This window comes from Theobroma cacao, chromosome 4 (genome assembly GCF_053813885.1).
Source record: "Theobroma cacao isolate CCN51 chromosome 4, ASM5381388v1, whole genome shotgun sequence".
Lineage (NCBI taxonomy): Eukaryota > Viridiplantae > Streptophyta > Magnoliopsida > Malvales > Malvaceae > Theobroma > Theobroma cacao.
In genome coordinates, this window is record NC_142642.1 from 38,285,643 (window position 1) to 38,293,876 (window position 8,234).

The 8,234-nt window shown below is 32.8% G+C and overlaps 1 pseudogene across 1 annotated transcript; it reads left to right on the forward strand.

The window, feature by feature from the left end:
* Positions 1 to 4,940: 4,940 nt before the first annotated feature.
* LOC18603212 (low affinity inorganic phosphate transporter 1 pseudogene) lies at positions 4,941 to 7,992 on the forward strand (annotated as a pseudogene). The gene is made up of 2 exons (XR_016025823.1): positions 4,941 to 5,220; positions 6,215 to 7,992. The product of XR_016025823.1 is annotated as a low affinity inorganic phosphate transporter 1 pseudogene (transcript).
* Positions 7,993 to 8,234: the final 242 nt, after the last annotated feature.

The following is an 8,234-nucleotide window of genomic DNA, read 5'->3' on the forward strand; positions in this document are numbered from 1 at the left end:
GATATATTTCTTTTATATATCAAAGATGAGTATGGTAATTGCTCAATCTGCATCCAAATTCAAGAACCACTTCCTATTTTGTTCTATTCTCTGGCATAGTCCCCAGTGTTGATTAAGCAACTGAACATGCCAAACACCTCTCTTAACTCCCGAGCCTTAATTTTCTTATTAAGCAGCACTAAGTTCATGTCAACAGAAAGAAAAAAATAATAATAAAAAGTGCAAAAAGCTTATATGATAATAAAACTACCTACTCTGCTTTTTTTTTAACCCAAAAAAAAATTTAAAAAAAGATTCTCAGCCTGTAACTAATTGCTCTTTCTTTTTGCCACATCCATTCCCTTTTCCAACTTATTAGAAGGCTTTGTTAAGGATTTTATTATTTTGAATTTGGGTCTTGACTTTCATCATACTATTTAAAAAAAAAAAAAAGAAAAAACACGCCATAACTTTTGACTTTCTTGCCACGGGTGATGGGACCAAAACAGTAGTTATACTACTTCCAAAATGACTAAACTATTCCTTTGTCCGAAGGGTTTCCATTCTCTGATCAATTTTGGTTGATATCATAGGTTCTTGGGACCAGTTCGAGGTTGGGGTCACTTCCCTTCACAAGTTGTTGTATGTATATTGCCTTTGAAGTTCTGTCAGCCAATCCATAACACAAACGAATTGCATTGATGTTGATAATAACAGCCGCCTGTTTGAAGCCTGAAGGAAATTATAGTGGTTGTGGTCATGTTTCATAAGCATTAATTATAAATTAATAAGGAATTTTTTTTATCCCTCAATTAAATTTCCCTTCACAAGGAAAACATGTTTATTAAAACGTATTGCAGTGTCGTGCACAAAAGAAAGGAATAAACTATAGTTTTTACAAAAGTCAACTATTTGGGTTGGATTGGAGTGTTTGATTTTGTAAAGAAGTTCCTGTAGCAGTTCAGAATTACAGAAAATTTTCCTTTGCGTAGCATAAAGGAAATGAATAGGAATAATTTTTGTAATCTCTATGAATAAGAGCACACAATCCTGTGTACGGTAAAAGCTAGTTCGTTCCAGTTCTTGTTAGGCAATCTTCCGGTTCTTCTTAATTTCCATCATCGAGCCTGTAGGAATCTACATGCTTTCAAGCATTCAAAGCATTCAAAGCCTCCAGTAAGTTAATTTAGGTATGGCAATCTAAAATGGGTTTTATTTTATCTACGGCGTAAGTAATATGAGCGGCTCAGAGTTGACTGACGACTGGATAGGCTAGAGTCTGAAGTTATCTACTTAACTTAATCCCAATTTTTATGGTCACCATGTCTTTGGTAAGATGATATGACCAACGCACTGTCCCTTGTGTCCTTCTCTTCCATGCTTGTATCAGAGGATGCGGTCCATTGATTTCACTTCCAAACCAAGTTGACGAAACAGAAGAAGACCTTCACCACGAATGCTGGGCCCCCAGAGTTGCAGCAAGAGACAAAGGCAAAATATTGCTTGACAATGATTCAAGACAGTGAAACCAGATATAGCAGAGTTGGAAAATTCAATTGCCAGAGGATGCAAACAATTCTGATTGTTTGTCAGCTTGACATCTTCTTGTTGGTACAAAGTTGCTTTTATGTAATATGAAAGTGAAGGCTAAAACTTGTTCAAAAAGCAGCGCCAAGCTCGCATTCATGGTTGACAAACTATAAGCAGGTGAGATCGAAAGTCAGAAAGATTCTTATTTAAGATGACAATACAAAACCAGCCAAATGCTAACAAGCCAAAATTTGGATGTTGGTCCCAAATATTTGATCTCCACTATTATACATCACCTTTAGACTTTTAGCTCTCCCCCTGATCTATGCTCTCAGGTAAGAGTCCACTAAAATTTTGGGCAAAGGATATTGTTCTTTCCGTTATGCTTACTGTTTTATTAGGGGAATGGGAACTGCAGCTATGGATGATTATCTCACTAGTTGCTTAAGCTACAATGCACCACGATTATTATGGCACATGCAACAAATCAGATTTGGCTTTCAACAAAGTGGTATTCGGAATTAAATATTTATATATATGTATATATCACAATTTTTTCTTAAAGATAAAATAAATGTTATCATGAATCGAAATAAGAACAAAAAAAATATAGTATAAGTTAATAAAGGAATTATAAGCATAAGGAATTGTCTAGTTTCACCAACATTAATCCAGCAGGCTTAAGAGAGACAAGTGTAGTTTGTGAAACTAATCCATTGTTCTACAAATAATTAAACAGTAGTACTAGCAAAAAGGTTTGTGAATGGAGGAATATTTGTAAGTTGCTGTCAATATCTTTCTGATAATGGCTTTATTGGAGGAAAAGAAGGTTTCGATCTGGCTAGAAACCAAACTTTTCAGCTAAAAACGTTGATCAAGCAGCCAATTGTTGAACACTTGTGCAATTCTAAACCCCACTAAGTGAAAGGATGATGAGACAGGTTGTATGGCATTAATTTTAAAATGGGTTTGCTATCATTATTTTGTACTTGTATAGGGAGTTCGGACTAAATGATTTACCTCAAGAATAAGTACAATGAAGGGACGAGTTCAATAATCAAGGATTCAATCCAAACTCTACGGAGGGAAAAGGCTGCAACAAAAGTGGTGCCTCACAATAATTCCTCTGTTTGAGGTTTATAATTACCAAAAATTAAATGTGTAATTTCCACCGTGGAAATTACCAAAGCCACCCGAGCATTAATTATCAAATTCCTATCCAGCATGATCAGATATCCCCAAAGCCACTATTTGATTGCCTTGTACAAATTGGATGTAACCATAATCCTTAATTTATCTTTTTTATTCTTTCACTTTTTCCTTGACATTTAATATCATCAATAATCATAAATTATCTGATTTTTTTATTAAAAAAATGAAATTTTTTTTATCAAAACTGGAAAAAGGTTAAACATCTAAATGCATATGCATCTATTTAAGCTTTTGAGGTATTAAAAAAGTTATTAGAAATAAGTGTATTTAGATTTCAAATGAATGATTTAAATTCTGAATAAAACAAGTAGGGCTGAGCAAAACTAATCCAGACCAATTATCCACTCGAATCAAATGCGATTTTGGTAAAATGGTTCGGTTTAATTGATCAATTGGATTAATTGATCTAAAATATTTGGTCCAATTGGTTTTTTGATCAGTTCTCGGTTTTAAAATTTTTGGACCAATCCATCCAAAAAACCAACTAATTTTTTATATATTTATATATATAGTCATATATATAATTTTTTTTATATATTAAGAAGAACTGATTGTAAACTTAATTAATAATATATTTAAAATATATTAGGGTATTGTAGGTACATATACAAATCATAATCATAGTAATTTAATATTAGTTATATATATATATATATATATTTATTTATAAATCTATATTAATATGAAATTACAAGTTATATATTTTAAATGATATAAGTTATATGTTAATATTATAATATTTGATAGTAAATATCCTACATATTAATATGTTATAATTATTACACCTTAGTAATGTTTCATAATGTAAAATGGTATGAATATATACATATAATTGTATAAATATATTATATATACATATACATAAGCATTATTATAATTTATAATAAACTTTTCTTATATGATTATATTTAATAACTTTATTAGTTATCACCTTAGATTTTATAGCATATTGTTTATAATTAGTTATTATTTATACAAATTTTGATATAAAATATTATAACATATAAGTTATGTCATTAATTATATATATATATATAATAAAATCATATATATATATATACATATATTTAATTTATACATAAGAATTACTATAACTTATAATAGATTTTATTTATATGATTATATAAAACATTTTAACATATAATTTGTATCATTAATTTTATATATATAACAATATAATATATTATATATATACATATATTTAATTTATATATAAGCATTACTATTACTTATAATAAACTTTATTTATATGCTTATGCTAATAAGTTTATTAGCTATCACTTTAGATTTTATAACATATTATTTATAATTAGTTATTATTTATACAAACTTTGATATAAAACAATATAACATATAAGTTATATCATTAATTAATTTCATATATACATAATCATAAATGAAGTTCATAAGTTTTAATATTATAATTTGTAAAAAAAAAGTGATAAAATTTTGATCTATTGGTTCAAAACCGAACCAACCTAACCAATTTTATATTTGATCGGTTTTGATTTTTTATTATATTTGATCAGTTTTAGTTGGTTTTTTAAAAATAATTGGTTCATTTGATCCTTAAGTATGGTAGACCAAACTATCTAATCCACCTATTTGCTCACTCCTAAAAATAAGTGTATTTGTAGGTGTAACCAATTAATCCTTTTCCAGCAAAAAGGGAATCTTCTATATGATTTTTCTTTCCTTTCCAAAGTAGTATACTAATTCCTTTTATAGATAAAACTTTGGTGTATAATGTTTTTTAACTTTGAAACATAGGTTTTTGATGTAAAATTATATTGACATAACCAGATTATTAACTTGGTCATCTCGAGATAGAGCAAAATTAATTATTTTGTTCCTAATAAAAAATAATTGCTTTGTTTTATCATGATCCCAATTTTAATACATAAGCTAGATTTAGTTATATTTGCCGTAAATTGAAAATCTGAAATCCATGTGTCCCGGCCCTTCCCATTTACAGATAACAATGTTAAAAAATAAAATAAAAAAATCTAATTAAGATTATTGATAATCGTATCCCTTAAAGACAAATCTGATTAAGCAAACCCAAAACCCAGATCAGATTGGAAATCTCAAATATGGAAAATATAGTTAGGACTTACCAAATCCAGTCCCGGAAAGATTAACCAAAGTAGAAAAATAAGGAGCAATTGTAGAGAATATGCCACTTTGGAAAACCAAGATTCTCATGTAATCATTTCTTTTCTTCAATTCTAAAATCTCCATGAGGGTAAATGGGAAAAAGAAAAAAGAGAGCGTCCATAGCAGTTAAATACGGAACCAACTCCCCTCTCATCCTTCCCTTCTATCCATCACGACCCAACTCTTCTTCTTCTTCTCTCTCTCTTTTTTCTTTCTTTCTTGCATTAGCTTATTAAACCATTGGAATCTCTTTTTTTATACACATATATTACCGGACTTCTTCTTGTTCTTGTCTAAATTTCCTCAGCAGTTTCTCTCCCTTCATTGGTTTGCACATTTAACGTAAGCTTTCTCTTGCTCTAAAGTCATGGATTTGATATGTGGTAATGAGTTCTGATTGAATCGTAGATGCTATTTGATCATGGAGTTTTTGTTTTCTTTATCTCCTTTGGGGTCAAAATCTTTACTTCCTTATGTAAGGCTGTGTGTTGCATAGAGTTTCGAGATACGCAAACGAAATCCAGAGTCCTAAGATTTGAGACTTTTCCGTTTTCTTTTAATTATTGCTCTTCTACTAGGATTCTCTCTCTCTCTCTCTCTCCCTTTTTACCCTGCAGGTTTTTATTCTTTCTGGTGCTAAATCTTTTTCATTCTTCGTTATGATTCTCTCTCTATTTGAGGTTTTAGCAATCTCCACGTGAAGACATTCAATTTTGTTTTCCATCATGGTGTTCCTGGTAGGGGCGGGGGGCAGTTCAACCTGAGTCCTTTATTAGTATAAGTTTTTTCTTGGTACATCAATTATTAAGTTTGAACCAGATTGCAAAACTTTCGAGTGCAAATCTTTTCACTTTTTGATGATTGCTAGGAAGGAGAAGAAAGCACGAAAGAATCTTTCTGTCAATCCAAAATTTTTAGTTTAGTTTTTCTTGTCGAATATCCTAAATTGTAGTTACAAGCTTTATTTAATGGAAATATGCTTTTTTGTTAAACCCTTTTGTAGTATCTTAGTTACACTTTATTGACCTAAGACTTTGTATTATAGTCTCGGTCATTTTGTCATCACATTTATTTCATTTGTCATCTTCTATCAACCTTAGCCTCTTGAAACTCCATACATCCTCACGATTTTGGAAAAGGACTGCCTTGCCTTTCTATCTTTTTTTTGTTTCCTTGCACCTTCACACAGTTCACATGACTAATAGTACTGACTTCAGCTTTCATCAGATATACAATAATTGGCACCACCACCATTGATCATATGTTTTATTTTTACTTTTTGTAAATATATCAGTGCATAAATTGATATTTAATTCGGTTGTTGCAATGCTTTCAGTGGAAAACAAACAGATAGCATAGCAAAGACTTCTGATCAGGAGGAATCGTCATGGCAAACGACAAACTGCAAGTTCTTAATGCACTTGACGTAGCCAAAACACAATGGTATCATTTCACAGCAATTATCATTGCTGGCATGGGATTCTTCACTGATGCATATGATCTCTTTTGCATTTCCTTGGTGACTAAATTGCTTGGTCGCATATATTACCACAAGGAAGGTGCTGCTAACCCTGGTGATCTTCCTTCTAATGTAAAGGCTGCTGTTAATGGTGTAGCGTTCTGCGGTACCCTTACAGGCCAGCTCTTTTTTGGCTGGCTAGGTGACAAGATGGGACGAAAACGTGTGTATGGCATGACCCTTATTCTCATGGTTATCTGTTCGGTTGCCTCTGGGCTTTCCTTAGGCCATGACCCAAAAGCTGTTATGGTTACCCTTTGCTTCTTTCGCTTCTGGCTTGGTTTTGGTATTGGTGGTGACTATCCTCTTTCTGCTACCATCATGTCCGAATACGCTAACAAAAAAACTCGTGGTGCTTTTATTGCTGCTGTTTTTGCCATGCAAGGTTTTGGGATTTTGGCTGGAGGGATGGTTGCTATTATAGTTTCTGCAGCTTTTAAGGCCAAATACCCTGCTCCAACTTATGAGATGGATGCAAATGGGTCAACCGTGCCAGAAGCTGATTACGTTTGGAGGATCATTTTGATGTTTGGGGCGCTCCCAGCTTTACTTACTTATTACTGGCGCATGAAGATGCCTGAAACTGCTCGTTACACTGCCTTAGTCGCCAAGAATGCAAAACAGGCTGCAGCAGATATGTCAAAAGTTCTTCAGGTTGACTTGGAAGCAGAACAGGAGAAGCTAGAACCAAACAAAGGGAGTGATTTTGGTTTGTTCACCAGAGAATTTCTTCTTCGACATGGGCTTCACTTGCTTGGTACCACAAGTACTTGGTTTTTGTTGGACATTGCCTTCTACAGTCAGAACCTGTTTCAAAAGGACATCTTTAGTGCCATTGGTTGGATTCCAAAGGCAAAAACCATGAACGCTCTTGAAGAAGTTCATAAAATTGCAAGAGCGCAAACTCTCATTGCGCTATGCAGCACTGTTCCTGGATATTGGTTCACTGTGGCATTGATTGATAAGATGGGGAGATTCAAAATTCAATTGATGGGCTTCTTCTTCATGACTGTGTTCATGTTTGCCTTGGCAATTCCATACCATCACTGGACTCTACCAGACAACAGAATTGGGTTCGTTATTATGTACTCCTTAACCTTCTTCTTTGCAAATTTCGGTCCAAATGCCACTACATTTGTAGTCCCCGCTGAAATTTTCCCTGCAAGGTTAAGATCAACATGCCATGGAATATCAGCTGCATCAGGTAAGGCAGGGGCAATGGTGGGTGCATTTGGCTTTTTGTATGCTGCAGACAGTATTGGAGTGAAGAAATCACTTATAATTCTGGGCTTCATTAACTTGCTGGGGATGTTGTTCACATTTTTGGTACCCGAATCAAAAGGGAAGTCACTGGAAGAAATATCTGGGGAAGCTGAGCAAGAAAATGGGACAGAAACACAACCTGGGCAGCAGGATAGTAATGGTGTCCAAAGTGTACCAGTTTAATTAAGCTTTGTAATGTTTTATTAATTACTATGAATCTTCGAAGTCACATTAGGGAGTGTATTTATGTGTCTTATATATTGGAGCTTTGGATGCTGTTTGCACTTCCTGCATAATAATATAAGATTCTTATATACACTATTGAATGGAAACATCTCTGGAATACCATTTTTAATATCTTTAAAGTTGTTGATTGGAGATTTTGTTAATAGTTTAGTTTAGCGTTTGAAGAAGAAAAATTGTGTGATCCAACCCTATTTGATGAACACAATCTTGAAGAAGAAGCCCATCAATTGAAATCGAAATATGTTTGTACTCTAGAGCCTATCCAAAAAAGGAATTTGGATTTTAAAATCCAAATCAGTGGTCTCAAATCCACAACAATGCATTCTCT